At 37.7% G+C, this 19,960-nt stretch overlaps 1 protein-coding gene across 2 annotated transcripts in view; it reads right to left on the minus strand.

The window, feature by feature from the left end:
* The window catches only part of LOC136153283 (plastin-3), a 91,180-nt gene that overhangs the window by 48,278 nt on the left and 22,942 nt on the right, over positions 1 to 19,960 (minus strand). The window contains exon 2 of one of the 2 annotated variants that reach the window (XM_065914928.1): positions 1,357 to 1,439. The exons of the other annotated variant lie outside the window; for it this stretch is intronic. The gene's annotated coding sequence lies outside the window, so the exon portion shown is untranslated. The remainder of the gene's footprint in view (positions 1 to 1,356; positions 1,440 to 19,960) is intronic. 2 annotated transcript variants of the gene reach the window in all.

Consider the following 19,960-nt stretch of genomic DNA (forward strand, 5'->3'; position numbering starts at 1 on the left):
TTCAGATAAACATCTGCTGTCAAATGTTTGAACTTCAATAAAATGAAATGTTATCCCAGAAAAAAAAAAAAGGAATTCCATTTTTCTCATCAGTACAGTTGTAGTACCAAAAAAAGTACTCAAATAGTTATTATTTTTTTAATGTTGTCAGTAAAAATTTGTGGGAACAATATTTAAATCCTTGAGATTAATAATATAATATTTTTATTTTGCCTCTTGGCATACAATATTTATGAGGGGACCTTTACAGAAAATCTTGACTGATTCCTGCAATTGAAAAAGGAGGTCTGTACTACAATGGAAAATTCTCACATACAAACCTATTAACAACTTTTAGACAGAAGGAAGTGCACATGATTATTTGTTGCCTTTTTCTTTTTCTTTTTTTTCTCATTTAATGTTTTTAACTCTTGGAGAAGGAAATGGCAACCCACTCCAGTATTCTTGCCCAGAGAATTCCATGGACAGAAGAGCCTGGCAAGCTCTAGTCCATGGGGTCGCAAAGAGTTGGACATGACTGAGCGACTTTCACATACATAATCTTTTTAAAGAAATTTACTTTTTAGCAGAACTGAGCAAAAAGCAGAGAATTTAGTTTCCATATACCCCCTGCCCTAACACTCTCACAGCCTCCCTCATTATGAACATCCTTCATCAGTGATATATTTGTTACAACTGATGAACCTTCTTTGACACATCATTGTCACCTAAGTCAACAGTTCACATTAGGCTCACTCTTGGTATTGTACATACTATGCATTTTGTATATACAAAATGGATGCCATTGTAGTATCATAAGGATAGTTTCACTGCCCTAAATGTGTTGCCTGTTAAAGTTCAAAAACTATATGAAAAGCAAATTTGAGATCTTATATTTATTTATTTTAAACATTTTTATTAAAAGTTAAAAAATTACTTGCCAACTCTTCTGTTTGCCATGATGCCTAATATTTAATACAGAAGAATTCAAAAGAGAGTGGACCACATCTGTCTTTTGCACACCCACCATTGTCACTTCTAGAACTAACCATAGTCCCAGTCATATAGTAAGGGACTCAACAAAAAAGTACTTTCATAAATTCATCCATTCAACAACTATGTGCCAAGCCCTACATCAGATAAATTCATATTCCTACTAATTCTCTGAACCCTCATAACAGTCTTGAGGTAAATATTCTTACTCCTTTAGAATTCAAACTCAGGTTTCTCAAATCCCTGCAAAGATTTTAAATGACCATATGATACTATTCATGTTTCCACCCTAATACATTTCACATCTATAATGACTCATATTTAAATAAATAAATAAATAAAAGCAGACTTTTCAAAAACTTGTCTGTTTATAAAGCTTCTTACCTCTAGTGTTAATATGTCACTAGATGGACAACTTCTCAGTAGATAAGCTGTGTAAAAAACACCTTTCAGAGCAGTCTCGGGATCTATAGGGTAAAGAAAGATCTTCAGTTGGATACGAAGGCAGTCATTTTCAAGATTTGGAGAGTAAAAAATGATTTTGCCTAAGTTAGCCTGCAATCTGCTGATGGTACTTTTAAAAATATTCTATACTTTACTAATATGATGTTCAACACTTCTGATTATCAAAACACTCTACAGGTTTCACTCTAGTTTTCTTTACACATATTTTAAGTAATCATGTTTTCAATGTGAAATAATTGCCCCTCTCTAGTAATGACATCACACAGAACAATGGCACAGAAAGTTTGAAAGTGAGACTCTCAGAAAATTGAAAACAAGTGGCCTCTCCTTTATTTCTAAAGTTTCCATCTAATTTGGACAATTTGTGAGTCAATAATAATCTAAAATATATGTTTTTTTAAAGAATGTATTATTCTTATACTGTTATATCACTTCTATAAAAGAGAAAATTAGGCAAAAGTGGTTCTGGACATTTACCTCCCACCCAACCCATATCCACCCCCAACCCCAACCTGCAGCACCTTTCATTCTGGCTAACCGGTGGGTTCTGAATCAGTCCTTCTCTCCCACTTCTCTCCTTTGCAGGTAGCAGGGCTAACAGGTAGAAATCTCTTCCCTCTTCTTTATACCCATCCCTCAACACATATGCACTTCTATCCTCATACACTTTTACCCAGGCCTCTGTTATATGTCTAGTTCCTGTCCTCAAAGAATTTACAATCTGGGGAAGACAAAGATGTAGATAATTACAATTTGACACAAAGTGAATTAGTGGTTGCAATAAAAGGTACAGACGGGGGAAAGACTCTGAAGACTTTAAGGATTATTAATTTCATCTCAAGCAGGCCAAAAAAGTAGCACTTTTGTTCATCCTGCAAAATTAGGATATACATAACATCTCATAGAAATGCTTTCAAGGCACATGCTTACTTAAAAAAAAATTAACAAAACACATCATTAAAAAAAAACCCAAAATACACTTTCAAGTTTCCTAATTTCTTATTCCTGTCTAAATACCATAATGAAAGCCTAAAGCGACCCCTTTTACACTGATAGCTCAGATTTTTCAGCTACAGGAGACAAGAAGAGGCACAACTAAGAATGAAAAGAACTGTAACACGCACATATTACACAAAGAATATTTGTTTAGTTCAGGATAACAACATAGTTTAATTCAGGAATCTCCCACTTAAATAAACTCCATTTTGTTTATTTATAATAATCTGAAAGTAAATAAATAAATGCTACCCTGAAGCACCTGGACTAAAACTAAGAAATCCAATGTAAAGTTTAAAAGCCTCACAATATACACCTCAATCGACAAAAATCATAATATTCAAATTAGCTATTTAATGCAGATTTTTTCCCACTATGAATAAAAAAAGGTTTGTCCTTAAGATTACTTATGGGTACTTGATGGAATCAAGCAATTAAGTACCATCCTGGAAGAAAATATCACATTTAAATAATTTAGGGAAGACCGCCAGGAACATCAGAATTTTAGAAACTGTACAAATTAAAATTACTGAAAACTCTACCCTCTTTATAGGGCATTCATTATACTCTTTCTCTCAAAATAAGTAAAACATCCCAGATTGGGGTTTAGGAAGCAAAACAGATGGTTACTGCCCAATAAACACCTTGACTGAATCCTGAATACTTGCAGCAAACTGTTGTTCCCCACCCAAGGATGTAGTATGTTAACACAGGAAGATTGAGAGATGTGGAATCAGAAGACATCAATCAGTGTCCCGGCTCTGCGACCTCCTAGCAGTGTGTCTATGAGTTTGTTTATTTAATCTTTCTAAGCCTCAGTTTCCTCCTTTGAAAACAGCCATAATAACTACTTCCCTAGGGTCCTGATGAAGATTAAAGATGGCATGTGAAGGCACACTCTAAACCATAAAGCATTATACAGCAACTTCAAATCCTTAATGAAAGAAAAAGAGAAACAAATCAATGCCTAAGTAATTAAGAGGCTATGTATGAGTTCTACTAAGAACCTTTTAAATAAAATATACGAAAAGTTATATCTTTTGCTCTATAATTATCAACTGCAGAGTATGATAGATCTCCTTCATATATAAAAACTATAAGCCTTTAAGTCAAGGTAATTTAAGAAGGCTGGGGCTAATGAAAATTTGTCAGCCACTATTTACCCATGAGTCAATTTGGCTCCTGCATCAGGCCAGTTTCTAAACACAACTTGAAGAATGGCCAGGAGAGTTTTTTTTTTTTTTTAATCCAATTTTTACTTTATATCAGGACCACTTAAAAAATAGTTAACAGCTTGTCAATACTGTCACATTCTTCCTACTTTGCAGTTTATTTTTTCTGTGAGCAATGAAAAATGAAAGGTGAAGAGGTAAAAAATAAATATTATTGCTGAATAAAATTTCACAGTATGTCATTGGTAAGCAAAAAGAAAGTCTGACTGTTGAAATATGTTGAAATGTGTCCTTTTCCCCAGTCTGTCTTCCCACAAAAAATGAACTTCATTTGGAGAGAGAGCAGGCACTGATATTTTTTTAAAAAAAGAAAGAAATATATATTTTCCCTCCATTTAAATTTAGCCAAATGAAATACCAATCAAAGATAAAAGCTTCCAGGGTTTCTCCATTTTTCTGAATTCTGTCATCTGCAGAGCACTTTGTCCCAAATTCTGTTTTCCTCCCTAGCTACAGTGCTGGCCTTCTCTCTATAAAGGGAAAAACAGCAGAAAAAAGCAAACCTCTCTGCTTAAACATCGAGAGACAGGAAAACAGATTTTTAAATGAGGGAATGAAACAAAAGCAAACAAAACCTTGTCTGTTTGTTTTTTCATAAAAAGATATGGTATACAACTGAGTCTGAATTCAGGGCGTCACCCATAGAGGAATCTTATGCCTATGAAGTCATCCCTAATTACAGCGTTTGACTAACAATACAGCAATTACGAAACCACTCCACTGGGTCATTTAACTATACTTAAACCCTGAATACAAATCTTTGCTGAGGAAGGTGTACCTACAACGAACTACCTGAAACAATTACTCAAATTCTGAAAGGCATTTGATGGGGGGTGGAGGCGGCAGGGGTGTGTTGGGGGGAGAGAGAGAGAGAGCCTGTTTTCATCCCCTAAAGCGATTCACTTTAGGAATGCAGCAGACTAAATTTACTAATCTGTGTCAATCACAACCAACCGTGGCTCAGGCAGCAGGGCACACACAGTGGGAAAATAACCATGGATAATCAAGAGTTGATTATGAATTTTGTATTTTTTTCTTGAAATTGAAAGGAACTAAAAGATAAAAGCAGGGGCTATTCATCAGCCACTAGCAGGTAAACAGAATTGGGAAAGTGAGGCTGATGACTTAAAATCAGCGATTTGGTCATACACACACAGTTAAGCTGATAAGTTCAAATCATGAAGAAGAGAAGGTGGATAAAACATGGAAGAATACATTATTTGTATTTGTGCATTTGTCACCTTCCTCTGTCCAAAACAGGCAATGCTTCAGAACACCCACATTTCACATACCTAACTGTACCAACAGAAACTGCCACCGTGCCTCCTCCCTAGCTGGTAAGTCAACAGCACTAGTCTCCAAGTCAGATGGGCATGCAACCCTCTGAATTAAAGCTCACCCAAAGCTCTGATTACTCAAGCTCTAGTGACATGTTTCCAAACGACTTGTGAAGATTTCAGCTTGAATGTCTATCATACTCACCCAATTTATTCATTTATATTCAAGCCTTAAGTGAATGCTTAGTATGTACCAGGCACCGTGTTGGGTGCTGCATATATAGAGATTTAGGATCCAAAGTCTCCTCTAGAAGACTTTACTGTCCAGAGGAGACAAAGATGGAAAACAAAGACATAGTATTAATGCCATCATGCTAGTAACTGAGTGGTGGGGTGACAGTGATGGACTTCAGGAAAAGTTTTCCAGAGAAGGTAACTTTTGAACTTTATCTTAAAACATAAGGCGGATATCCTCAGACATATATCACTGGTAAAGGCACTCTAGGCACAGAGAAGATGATATTCTGGCGCTAGAGAAAGATAGTGTGGTTGGAGCACTGTGCCTAAGGTATGTGACAAACACAGTTGGAGCAGAAGGAGTCAGGGTCTAATTTAAAAGGCTGAGACTCAAAATCTGGACTTGACCTTCTGGCCAAGGGAGAAGGAAGGTCAGAGAGGAAAATCCCAATCAGGAAAGTCTAAGTGTCTACATTTGAACTTACTGCCATGTTATTTCTCCCCTTTTCGAACACCTCTGCTGTCAAATTCAGTCTCCTTTTCAACTTTCCTCAGTCTCCAGCTTTATAAACTCAAGAAGTTTGGCCACAAGAAACAAAGGGAGATAGAAGTAAATCACTAGACTCTTTGGATTATCATAGCCCTTTATCATGTCTAGATTTTTCTAAAGACCTTTTAGACTATCTATCTACAGTCCTATCTCCCTTTTATGTAATCTTTATGCTGCTACCTTCCTGAAGAGTAGATCTAAGGTACATTCCCTAAGAAAGCAAGTCCCAACTTTTCGGCACAACATCCAAGAACCCTACACACTTTCTGTATTGATACCTGTCTATCCTTCCAATGTTTCTTCCCATTACATGCGCTGAACACCCTGGAATCACACTCTATAAAGATAACCTCTGCCCCAATGAGGGCATCTACTCTCCCATCTACTCTTCAGAAGAATCTTTGAGAAAATCCTCTTTAGACAGTCCCCACCTGAGGGAAAAATTCTCTTTTCCCAGGACTCTCACAAAACTATATATTTTCCTCTATTACAGTCTGCATGAATCCTTTCAGATAGCTCTAATTTTACATATCTTACTGTCAGATCATACGTACTAACTTTTGAATGGGAAAATACAGTCACACAAGGATAACATTTAATACTATTATACAAAAGCTTTTTGATGGAAGGGACTGCTTTGCCTTCATCCTCATATTTCCAGCCCCTCTCACAGTGGCTACAGAGTGGGTAATAATCATAATTAAGATAATATAATAACATATCATTGTAAGTTTATATTATAACAGCTAACATTTATGGAGGACGACTTATTTAAATGAACTGTGCTGTACATTATGTAAAGTTACTTCTCAGAAAAACTCTGTGAACCACGTAATACTGTTATTTCCATTTTACAGTAAAGCAAACAGGCTTACAGAAGTTGAATAACTTGCCCAGTCACATGGCTCAAGAGAGGAAGACCTAGGTCTCAACCCAACTCCACCTGACACCAAAGTCAGCATTCTCAATTGTTATGCTGTATTATAGCTTTCTCAATCACAGTTTAGTGAATGAATTTATTTCCCCAACAAGATTATAAACTTATTTAAGTAGTAACACAGCTTACTCATCTCTGTATTCACCACAGCACTTAGCACAACACAGGGACACAAGTGTATTCTCAATAAATCTTTTATTTTCTTTTTAAACTTTTTATCTTGTATTGGGGCATAGCCGATTTAACTAGTGTGATAGTTTCAGGTGGACAGCAAAGGGACCCAGCCATACATTTACATGTATCCATTCTCCCCCAAACTCTTTTCCCATCCAGGCTGCCACAAAACACTGAGCAGAGTTCCCTCTCAGTAAACACCTTGAATCAAAAAAGGTCCACATCTAGGATTCACAACCATTTTGATCATGTCAGTCTCATTTCAGGAAGCTATAATTATTATGCTGAAACGGCTTGAATAAACTTTGCCGGGTATCCCGGGTCTTCTAGCGTTCCTACTAGTTACATCTAACCAGTTTAACCTTTCAACAACACTCAAAATTAGCTTTTTGATCACTACCACCCTCCTGTGGAGAAGGAAATGGCAACCCACTACAGTATTCTTGCCTGGAGAATCGCATGGAGAGAGGAACCTGGCAGGCTATGGTCCATAGGCTTGCAGACAGTTGGACACAACTAAAGCGACTAAGCACACATAAGCATGCACCATCCTCCTGAACATGTCCTACTGACTCCTACATCAGTACCTTCTGTTTTATCCTGACCCCACTACCTCTATCTCTCCCTCCTAGTAAGAACTCCCTCTCTCTATTATCTACCTTTCAGACTAAAAATGCCCTCTGCTTTATTCCTCTTATCTTCTTATCCAAATTCTACTCATCCTTCAAGTTTCAGCAGAAGCCTCATCCTCTCCCAAACCATGTTTCCCAATGACTACACACCCCTGCTGATCTTTCTCTTCAACTCCCACAGGATTTAGAATGTTGCCACAAAATTCAGCAATTTAATCACAGACATCCTCCTATAGTTATATAAGTGGATGAGGACAGTCTGGCTGGGACATCCATTATCCTACTAGATTCAGTTCATCTGCCTCCTCCACACAGATCCTCAAACTTGGTCAAACAGAATAATCTTCCCCCATCAAAGACAACCATTCTTTCACCATCAGCACACAAATACTTTTCTAATTACTTGCTCTGATGTCTTATTTCAAGATTGTTTATTTCTCAAGAACAGAATCTAAACTTCATCTTCCTCTCGGATATTCCCACAATGATAATCTTTTGCTGGATGCTGGGTACAGAAGTATGCCTCAAAACATATTCCAACCAACTGCAATGTTCTGAGGGTGGTGTTAATTCCCAGTATTTCCAACATCCAATGATTACTGAAATTAGGGAAGAAACAAAAACTTAGGGTAGTTAAGTGACTTTGCCCAAAACAGAGATGTACAGTAAATGTAAAATTAAAAAAAAAAAGAGTATGTGAGAGAGAAGGTAATTAACTACTCTTACAATAAAAATGAAAACGAAGAGGCTACACAGTGCTTTATGGAAAGAAGGCACATGCCTATTATACCCTATGGAAAATAATTTAAAAATTCCTAACCAAGAATTCACTGGTTGTCCAGTGGTTAGAACCCTGTGCCTCCACTGCAGGGGGCATGGGTTTGATTCATGGTTAGGGAACTAAGATCCCACATGCTGCCAGGTGCAGCCAAAAAAACAAAACTTTTAACAAATGTGACCATGATATTGAGAAATATAAAAAGTTGCCAGAAAATGAAGATAGGGACCCTTCTAGCTAATGCTAATTCATTTTCAATATTTAAAGAAGGGATTCAATTAATCCTTGAACTGAAATCACCAAAACTGGAACCGTGTAAAACATACAGATTATCGGCAACAGGTTCAGTAGGGACTATATATGAAAGCGCTCTAAACATTCTTTCTTCAAAACATTGGTGTTAAGTGGGTACTGACCAAAAAACAGGCCAGACTTTTTAAAAATAAGGACAAGAATGCTGACCTTCTCTTGCGGCATATTCATTCCTATATATGACATGTTTCTGCTTCCCTGTATTTAATATTGCTTAATTTCAGCCTCTTATATGCTAACTACTATAAACAACTATTCTCATTGTATCAGTGCTAATAATTTAGTATAGATATAAGCACACACTCAAGTATCAGTGTGATTTATTTTGAGTATAAGATTTTTTTTTAACACACAACAGCCATCCCTGTGGTACCCAGTTTTTTGTTTGTTTATTTGTTTTTAGTGATTAGTTTTTAACCTTATAGCCTATTTTCTCAAGGTGACTGCAGCTTGAAGTTTTGTTTGCTTCCTTTTAGAAAACTTTAGTGGAATCTTGGTAAAGGAGTAACTGTAGCAGTTTAAGAGTTGATATCATCTTTCTCAATCATCTGTTGCTCTTAAAGTCACAAGCAAGTTACTCTCTAAATGGTCTCACCTGTGTCACAGGTTCCCTGTTTTGAGTCACAGGTTCCTAGCCCTGAAAGTTTAGGAAACATGAAAGCAGACATAATAAGTGGTGAAATATATTACTGTTTATTATTCCAGCACCTCAGCATTATTAAAAATTGCTCATTACAGTCAAGTAGAGAACAAGCTTCTATGATGAAAGCAAAATTCAACAAGTAGTGCATACTTTGCTTAGCTAGGTTGCTTTTTCGGCCTAGAACCTCTGGTAATTCTACCTGACATTTCAGTCACAAATTGGTAAAATTACACAAGAGGACATCGCTAGATAACTCCCAATAAGACAGTATTTTACCATGAAGCACTGTTATATATGGACTTTCCTGGTAACACAGTGGTAAAGAATCTGTCTGCCAATGCAGGAGATACAGGTTCAATCCCTGGGTCAGGAGTTCCCTTGGAGAAGGAAATGACAACCCACTTCAGTATTCTTGCCTGGAAAATTCCATGGACAGAGGAACCAGGTGGGCTACAGTCCATAGTGTCAAAAAGCGTCTGACATGAATGAGCAACTGAGCATGCGTGCACATGCACACACACTTATATATGCTGTTAGGCTGTACAGGAGTGGGAACTAGAGAATAAAACAGCTGGCTGATTTGGATACATTTAGCAACAATGTTTCTACAATTCCTTTAGATCCTAATAATACAAACCCGGAAAACATCATTTTGGTGACATAGCATACCATTTCAGGGACAATTGTAAAGTGACCTTAAAAAAATTGTACCTACTATTTACATGACAAAATACATTTCAAATTCCAAATTAATTGAGCAATGAACTTTGGAAGGTTCTATCAGGACTGAAGGCTAACTCTCCCTTGTATATAACGCCAAGTAACTGCCTGCATATAACTGCAATTTTGCCTTGGTTGGATCCAAAAATGTCAAGGACACTTAAACATTAGCTTACTAGTTGATGTGAAGAAGAGATCGCTATCTTCTGTGTGTATGCTGCTCCACCAAGGCCCACGGATGCAGAAGAGAAGGGTGAAGGTTTATTAAGAGGGACAGATGCCCATCAGCAGATGAATGGATAAGGAAGCTGTGGTACATATACACCATGGAATATTACTCAGCCGTTAAAAAGAATTCATTTGAATCAGTTCTAATGAGATGGATGAAACTGGAGCCCATTATACAGAGTGAAGTAAGTCAGAAAGATAAAGAACATTACAGCATACTAACACATATATATGGAATTTAGAAAGATGGTAATGATAACCCTATATGCAAAACAGAAAAAGAGACACAGAAGTACAGAACAGACTTTTGAACTCTGTGGGAGAAGGTGAGGGTGGGATGTTTCAAAAGAACAGCATGTATATTATCTATGGTGAAACAGATCACTAGCCCAGGTGAGATGCATGAGACGAGTGCTCGGGCCTGGTGCACTGGGAGGACCCAGAGGAGTTGGGTGGAGAGGGAGGTGGGAGGGGGGATCGGGATGGGGAATACGTGTAACTCTATGGTTGATTCGTGTCAATGTATGACAAAACCCACTGAAATGTTGTGAAGTAATTGGCCTCCAACTAATAAAATAAAATTAAAAAAAAAAAAAAAAGAGGGACAGGGGAGCCAAGGAGGCTGTTATTTGTACAGTGACACATGGGGGCAGGGGCACACAGACTTAAACTGAGCCATCTTAGTCTTCTCCCTATTTCTCCAATACCTACAATCAATTAAACCACCTCAACTGTTGTGTCTGTGTTGTTTTAAAGGAGACACAGCATAGGGTTCTGGTTGCTGACCAGTGACTCCCCTTACCCCATTCCAGTACCCTCCTCAGTGTGTGATAACCATCTCCTTCTCTATCTCCTCTGCTAGGCTGTGAGTTCCTTGAAAGCAGGTCTGGTATCTTATTTGACTTTGTATCTTGGCTCACAATAAGCCCTTACAAAATGTTTGTTGAATAAATTGATGCTGGCAGGTAGGGAAAGGGAACAAACATAATACAGGCGAAATAGCTGTCTCACGTGGTTTCAAAAATGCACACTCTGTAAAGAAAGCTGGGAACAAAACACTTCAGACATAATAGTGCACCCACATTCTTCACATGCACTTGGCCTGTTAGCATGATTTAACTGTCTACTCCTGTTTAATACTTCAAGATACTACAAAACTCTTCAAGATGTTTGCAACCTGTCCTTTGAATTTAACTGAAAGTCAAACAAAGATTGTTGTTTTTTTTTCTTTCAGAAACAGTTTTTGCTGGGCAACAATTTTGACAATCAAGCAGCACATTTCACCTTTACAATAATACACATCATGTTTTGACAAACCTGCAATTTACAGATAAAAGTATCATTTAGAAATAGATGTAAATTGCTGCAAACTAAAACTATACTTAAAATTTTTATTATGATATACAGAAGAGAAAATTGTACAACACCCACAATCCTATCATTGAGACTCTACTTTTACCAGGATTTTCCCATTGATTTTCTTTACCTGTCCTCTCTTCAGCTGTGTGCTCTCCCTCTCCCTCTTTCTCATCCCCTCTCTTTTCCCTGAATTATTTTAAAGCAAACCCCAGACATCTAGTGAATGATTTCACCCTACGTAGCTATTAAATGAGTTCACCTTCTGGAAATAACTCTCTTCTATTCTAGAATCTAGCATAAGCTAGATTCTAATTGATCTTTTTTTCAAGTACCGATATCTATGAGTCACTTAAACCCCAAAGAGTGCCCAATCCTGTGTCATTTCCTGGAGGAATATCAAATACTTCCATTTTAAGTAAAAGTTTCCTTTCCTCTTTTTGTCTTAGTAAAAAAAGATAAGATGTTTAAGCAATGACTATTTAAAAATAAGTTAATAATTTTTCCAACAGAAACAGTCAAATCAATTGTCATATTGAAGACATTCTTTAAATTCTTGCCAGACAAGAGTGTTGTATGCATTTAATGTACCTCTTAACCATATTCAAAAAGCCCCCATTTCCTGTTATGAAGAATATTGTATCAAGCCCAAAGACACAACAAAGTTATACCTCTCCTCCATCTTTACAAAGCTAAGAATCATTAAATCCTTGGATTGAAATAGCATATTCTTTTTTTTTTTCATTTATTTTTATTAGTTAGAGGCTAATTAGTTTACAATATTGTAGTGGTTTTTGTCATACATTGACATGAATCAGCCATAGATTTACATGTATTCCCCATCCCGATCTTTTTTTAAAAGGTCCAATCCCTTCCTCATTGCCTAAGTAAACTTTGACACTTTCCAAAAATATCTGAATGATTTATGAAAAGACATATCTGCTTCTAATGAAATTAACTAACCTTCATACCTGAAGAGTATTTCCATTCTCCTCTTTTCAGTGAAAATTAACACTGCAGCCAAGGGCAACCTTCAGATATATATCTTTCACAAGGCAAGATCAGACTAGTTAATTCAAAACAAAATATTGTGATGTACAGCTCAGAATCACTAGAGATAAAATTTCAACTTAGACTTTGAGCTAAACTGAAAGTTGGTTCTATTAGTCATTGAAATTTCCTCCTGTAGTGTCACATACTCTGCTTATATGTTCTCAAATAAAGTACTTGTTAATTGAGAAAACTAGGTTCTTTTGTTTCTTCACTTTTTACTTCATTTGAGTTGTAGTAAGAACAACTAAGAGGTTACCCTTGATTCGGAGTCGAGATTTATATAACCAGCTATTCTGAAATAAGAGAAATAAAGCTTATATGACCACTATGTGATAGAAATCCCTGGTGGAGTCTGTGAGCATCAGAAATCAGTATCATTACTATGCTATTTAACACTATCAGAATCTCATCACCAGTGATTTTCAATTTATTTTGGAAAGTATGAATAAACACTAGGATAACTGTTTGTCGTATTTTGTCATGAGACTTCTATGTCACAGATTATCGAAAAACCATTTAACAGGGCTCAATGGCATTTGTAAATCCATCCCCTTGTGCCCCACCTCCAAGATTAAAGTAAGGATCTGTCATTTAAACCTTTGGGCATCTGACTAGATAAAAACAACTATATAATTAGGATTACAAAACCAACTTTTAAAAACATTTTTAAAGCATGTATTGAATGTATTACAATATTGCCTCTGTTTTATGTTTTGGTTTTTTGGCCATGAGACATGTGGGACTTTAGCTCCCCAGGAAGGGATCGAACCAGCACCCCCTGCATTAGAAGACAAAGTCCTAACCACTGGATTGCCAGTGAAGTGCCTACAAAACCAATTTTTTAAAATTAAAAAGTCCCTAAAATATTCTCCAAATAAAGAAAATACAGAATATACATATATATTTAGAAAATGTCAGATTCTAAGCTTCAAAATTTTCTTTTAAAAATTTGCTTCTATTTGAATACATAAGATTTAGAAAGTGTCTCTAAATGTGTAACTACTCAAACACATAATATGGATTTCAAGATGTCTCAATTTCTGCTTAAATATTCCATACTATAAAAGTTAGAGCCCAATGAAATATTAAAATAGTTCCCCTTCTGGGACGAGAGCAAACCTGTTTCTCACAGTACTAATAGAAGGAACCTCCCACGCCCAGAACTGCCAATCTGGAAACCCAACATTCTTCTTACAACTGCAACTTTACAGAGCAAGTCATAACACTTCCTGCTAGAGAAAGAATACCCTGACAAAGGAATGATACAATACTTATGAATCCCCTTCCTGTCAGCCTCACAGTATTTTGCCAAGTATTAATAAATTTGAACTTCACAACATTTAGAGAAAAGTGAATTTTTTCAGCTCTGCTGAAATCATGCAAAAACACAAAGGAATTTTAAGTTGGTTCAGGTAAAATAGCTGTAACCCACATACCTATTTAAAGTTTGAACATTAGCCAAGTAACCTGCTTATTTTAGAACACATGGAACCCGCTTCTCCCCCAGAGGCCAAGTCAGTCGTCCATAGGAAAGTACATTACTTAGAAAGGCAAATTAACTGTCCCAGACCACTTTAACTTTCTATTATTCATCTTGAGCCATACTTATTCATGTCTTCATACAAGACTTACATGCCACATACTAGATGTCAGAGCATTTACCGTGAGTATCTACATTTTGTTTGCTGTTGAAAATGTAGCCTATTAAGTATAAGAATTGTATTTTCTACCAGCGTAGCATATAGGAAGGGATTTCTCTGGTGGCTCAGAGGGTAAAGAATCCGCCTGCAATGCAGGAGACATGGGTTCAATCCCTGGGTCTGGAAGATCCCCTGGAGAAGGGTATGGCAAGCCACTCCAGTATTCTTGCCTAGAGAATCCCATGGACAGAGGAGCCTGGCAGGCTGCAGTCCATGGAATCGCAAAGAATCAGATCTGAATGAGCAACTAAGCACAGCACAGCATATAGGAACTAAGCTAGCACTTGCTGAACTGAATTTTCTATTAAGAGGTAGTACTGTTGAGTATCGCAGCATTCTGGAGCCAGACTGGTTCAAATCTTGTCTCCACAATTTTCTACATTGTCTTTGGGCAAACTGTTTAAGCTCTTGTGCCTGTTTTCTCATTCAGGGATGATAAAAGTAACTATGTCACTTAATAATAACTTTTGTACATTGCTGTGATGCTTAAATGATTCAATGTGTGTTCAAATTTTAGATCATAGCCTGGCACATGGTAAGCATTAGGTATGTGGTAACTGCTATATGCTTATTATTGAAATTTGTTTAACTGGTCTAGCAATTCTAATCAGTTACTTGCTCAATGAAGCAACTGGTGAGTTGTGAGTTCTTGCCCTTTATGGGAGACAACAATAAATCAATACGAGTACTGACCTAGGTTCAGGAGACCATGTCTAAGATGGACATAGGGCAAGTCAGTCACTTGAAAGGAAATGGAGTGCAATGGGAGCATCAGGGTCTTAGGAATCAGACAGACTTGAAATCTGTGTGACCTTGATCACACAACTTAGCTTCTCTGAGCCCCAGGTTCATATTTATAAAAGTAGAGCTAATTCCACATACTTCAAAGGGTGTTGATGATGATTAAATGAGATAAGTACATAACAGGGTCTGGTTCCATCAAGGTGCTCAGCAAGTGGCAGCCACTGTTATCATCTATCTGGTATAGTATATGCATAATCCATCTGCTCTATCTACCTAACAAGTATGAAAGTGAGATAATAGATCCGCCAGTCCTTTGTAAATAATATAAAACAAAGTGAAGCATTTTAAGATAACATGTTGAATTCTCAGAATAAGGAGACAATTCATGTTATACTCGCTTATAAAAAGGTTTGGGACACATCACATTAGGAGGCAAGAGTGTACTCCTGTTCTCGTCACTAACCACCACTAACAGACACTGGATTACACTCTATCTCCTTAATGCAAGCACTTTATTTCATCAATCACAAAAACTGCATGAAATATCAAAAGGCAACACAATCCAAAACAGAAGGCATAGAGCGTCAGAGCCAGAGGACGTGTTTTTCCATGTTTTTATTGCTGACTCACTAAAGGAAGCCTCTCCAACTTTGCCAGGTCTCAGTTTCACCGTCTGTGAAACAAGGATAGCTCTAGCTGCCTGTGGCCAGTCAGGGATTATGTGGGGGTAGTAAGCTATGCTCAAGCGCCTTGAGCTAACTGGAAGAAAGGGCATCCGTGTATATATTATCAGGTTTTTCCAGGGAAAACTGGGGCACAGGCAATTGCATCCACTAAGAAAACAGTATCAGTATCAGGCCAGCAATGTTGGGTTTTCCCTTCCTTACCTTTTATTTGGCCACACTTATCACTTTACAACACTGTCCCAAGTATTATGAACTTCTTCAATGATCATGCTACCCAGAAACAGATCCCTTGCCTTTCGCTTTCATGGTTATCTGAAATGTGTATGCTTTCTAGCTTTCTGAACGCTAAGGCTAATCTTTGATCACAGTGAAATCTGTCAATACCCAAGCACTGATTTTAAAGTCTATTCATCGGAGAAGGCAATGGCACCCCACTCCAGTACTCTTGCCTGGAAAATTCCATGGATGGAAAAGCCTGGTAGGGCTGCAGTCCAGGGGGTGGCTAAGAGTCGGACACGACTGAGCGACTTCACTTTCACTTTCATGCATTGGAGAAGGAAATGGCAACCCACTCCAGTGTTCTTGCCTGGAGAATCCCAGGGACAGGGGAGTCTGGCAAGCTGCCATCTATGGGGTCGCACAAAGTCAGACACGACTGAAGCGACTTAGCAGCAGCAGCAGCAGCATAACATAATAGAATTCATTTTGACAGCAAAATATTGTGACAAAAGTTCTAGGAATGGATACTCCCTTTAAAAACGGATGTCTTCTACTTAGTAAGGGGCTTCCCAGAGAGAGCAGCAGTAAAGAATCTGCCTGCCAATGCAGGAGATGTGGGTTTGATCCCTGGGTCAGGAAGATCCCCTGTAGTAGGAAAGAGTCAGACATGACTAAGCAGCTGAGCAAGCACTTCTTGGTAAAATACCAGGACATTTCCTAAGACTGTTGTATCCCATCAGTAGTTCAGCCAGTTTCAGTAATTTTCTAAATGTCTCATCATATGAGTTATGCACAGGTGTGTGGGCCTGGAGGAAGGATGGTATCAGTGTTTGTGTTTGTGCATGTGTGTGACTATATGTGTGAACAGCATCTGTTTTTACTATGGGTAATGAGAACTGGTTTGGGAATAGAAGATAGTGTTAAGAGTTGTGTAATACATTTCATATTTTTATAAGCAGGCCACAGAATGAAACAACTTTTATACTGTGTTCCAAATCCATCTTGATGAAGGCTGGGGAAAGCCAATGGAAACCAACCCGTGTTTTTTCTGTACATGTAAAGCTCACGCTCTCTCAGATGTTACCAACAAATCCATAAAGTTAAAAGTTCACACACATGCACCTGTGGATCTACACACCCTTCTGGGTGGAAAGGGAGGAAAAAGGCACACCCAAAGTTTCATGAGTTTCATAGATGGGTTGGTGTAATCCACAGTTAGGACACAAGACCTTGATGTAGTATTTTTAAAGTCCCTTCCAACTTTCATTCAAACGTCATCCTCTCCCCACCACACCCAGTACTGGGTATATTCTTTCCATGTGTGACACGTACAATGGAGGCCTCTCCCACTGTACTTAATGCCACACCTCAATAACACTCATCTATTGTTCTTTAATGGAACAGGACTTTACCCATCTTCATGAGTTATAAAACAAACAAACAAATAATGCAAAGGGATCTAACATAAAACAGGTATCAAATTAAGATGCAGAATATTGCTACTGTAATTTGGGGCAATATCAGAAAGTTTAGGAAATTTATACTAGGAACAGTCTTAGGTACACAAACTTCCTGTTGAGTGGATGTGTCAGGTTTAACAATCAAGTAGATCTGGTTTACGTGATGATTTAGGGGGGGAATAAGCCACAAGAACATCTTAATTTCAATATTCCAAGGGGTATCTCTCCAACAGAAAATATTTGTTGGCTCTGTATTTGCATAACAAAGTAATCAACATTTAAAAATAGGATGTTATATTACATATTAAATTATATACCTTATCTTAATGCCCTAAAACAAAAGGTTGAAATAAATAGAAGGATTAAAAGCATGGGTCCTCCACAGATTATCAATAGAACTACACATGGGATAAGGAACTGATTTGGAAGACATCTATGGTGACTATACATAGTTAACAATACTGAATTGTGTATTTCAAAGTTGCTAAGCAAGTAGATCTTAAAAGTTCTCATCACAGGGAAAAAAAAAAGTGAAACTGTGGGGTGGTAGATGTTAACTAGACCTGTAGGAACCATTTCACAATATATACATACATTAAATCATCTCATTGTACACTTTAAACTAATACAATTTTATATGTTAATTGTATCTCAATGAAATGGGGGAAATATATCTGTGTTCTGTTCATAGCTATTAAAATCATATAAAGAAATAACTCTATGTGCTCCACACCTTCCTATTCTGAGGGTCTCTCATTCAAAAAAATAAAGGGTAGGGGAGGAAAGGAAACAGGAAAGGACAGGAAACAAACCAAAAAACCCAATTAACTCAGCATCTCCTAAACTTTTTGGCCTCAGGACCTGAGGATTTCAAAGAGCTTTTGAATATGTTGGTTAAATCAGTGTTTATTATTGTATTAGAAATTACAACTAGGAAATTTTAAAGATATTTATTTAAAAACAATGATAAACCTGCTGCATCTGAATATAAATAACATTTAAGAAAATGAAAACTACCTTAAAAAATTAGTGGGGGGAGGCAGTGCATGTGGCACTCCTGTAGATATTTCTTGCTTCAACAGTGATTGGACACAACAGATACAGGGACGCCCCCTTTCCCAGACTCTGGTCAACCTCAACCTCTTTTCCAGTCGTAATCTTAGGAACCAACCACTCTGCCATCCTTGGCCTCTGGAATCAGTCAACACCGTTTTTGTTTTTGTTTTTTTGAAGTTTTGCTCCTTACTGCTTGTCAACCATGAGCTCCCAGATTGGTCAAAATTATTCCACTGAGATGAAAGCTGCGGTCAACCACTAGGTCATCCTGCATCTGGCACCCCCTACACCTACCTCTCTCTGGGCTTCTGTTTCCACCGCAAAGATGTGGCTCTGGAGGGCATGGACAACTTTTTCCATGAGTCAATGTGGAAAAGGGCAAGGGTGCACAGCGTCTCTTGAAAATGCAAAACCAGCGCAGTGTCCCATGCTCTCTTCTAGGACATGCAGAAGCTGTCCTCAAGATGAATGGAATAGAACTCTGGACAATAAGGAAACTGCCACGGCCCTGGAGAACAACCTGAGTCAGACACTGTGAACCTGCATGCCCTGGGTTCTGACTGCACAGACCCCAATCCCTGTGACTTCCTAGAGAGCTGTTTCCTGGAGGAGTAAATGAAACTCATCAAGTAGATTACAACCACTTGATCAGCCCCATCCAAACCTCCATAGACTGGGGACGGGGTGGGGGATGTGAAGCTGAGCCAGTAGCTCTTCCAAGGGCTCACCCTCAAGTACAATTGGAGCCTCTAGAGCCTTTGAGGGGCCCTTCCGCATCCCCCTGAAGTCAGGGCTGCTGCCTGAACCACTCCCAGCAGTCACTAGGCATTTTTTTAACCACCCTGGGGCCCTCACCCAAGCCCTGAACCAAAAAGAAATAAAGATTTTGCAGGAAAAAAAAAGTGAGAAGAGGATATTGTTTACATTTTTGTTTAATTTAATAGACTGCTGGATTTCCATATCTGCTTCTGCATTCAGCCTGTTGCAATGTTGTTTTGATTCAAGTATAGGAAGAAAATATGACCTCTCACAGACATGTTGTTTGGAAAAAGGAACTGTTTTAGGAGCTTTTCTGGATAATTGTGGATATTCTTCTTATTAATACCATGCCAAAATTGGGGCAGTTGTAGTTTCTTAAACGTTAGTTGCAGTGTGGAATCTGATACCAAATCAATGACTGTTTCATCATACTGTTACACTAAAACTCATTGGTTTGTCTTATAGTTTAAATGGACCTTTTACTTGATTGATTGATTTTAAATGCTTGATTTCATAACATCATGCACGGATCATATGGAACTAATACAGATCGTCCAAATGTTGTCACACTTCATTTTACAATATCTAACAAGTCACTTTCATTAAAAATACCCCCAACCTCATTAGAAAAGTCAAAGTATTGATGCATGGTGGCTGATGCAAGTTTTCAAGAATTTGAATTTTTGTTTGAAATCTTTATCATTGGCAACAAATACCCTCAGTTGTTTTCCTTGCAGTGACTAGCACACGGTTCACTTTTGATAATGTATCTGC

This window comes from Muntiacus reevesi, chromosome X (assembly GCF_963930625.1).
Source record: "Muntiacus reevesi chromosome X, mMunRee1.1, whole genome shotgun sequence".
Lineage (NCBI taxonomy): Eukaryota > Metazoa > Chordata > Mammalia > Artiodactyla > Cervidae > Muntiacus > Muntiacus reevesi.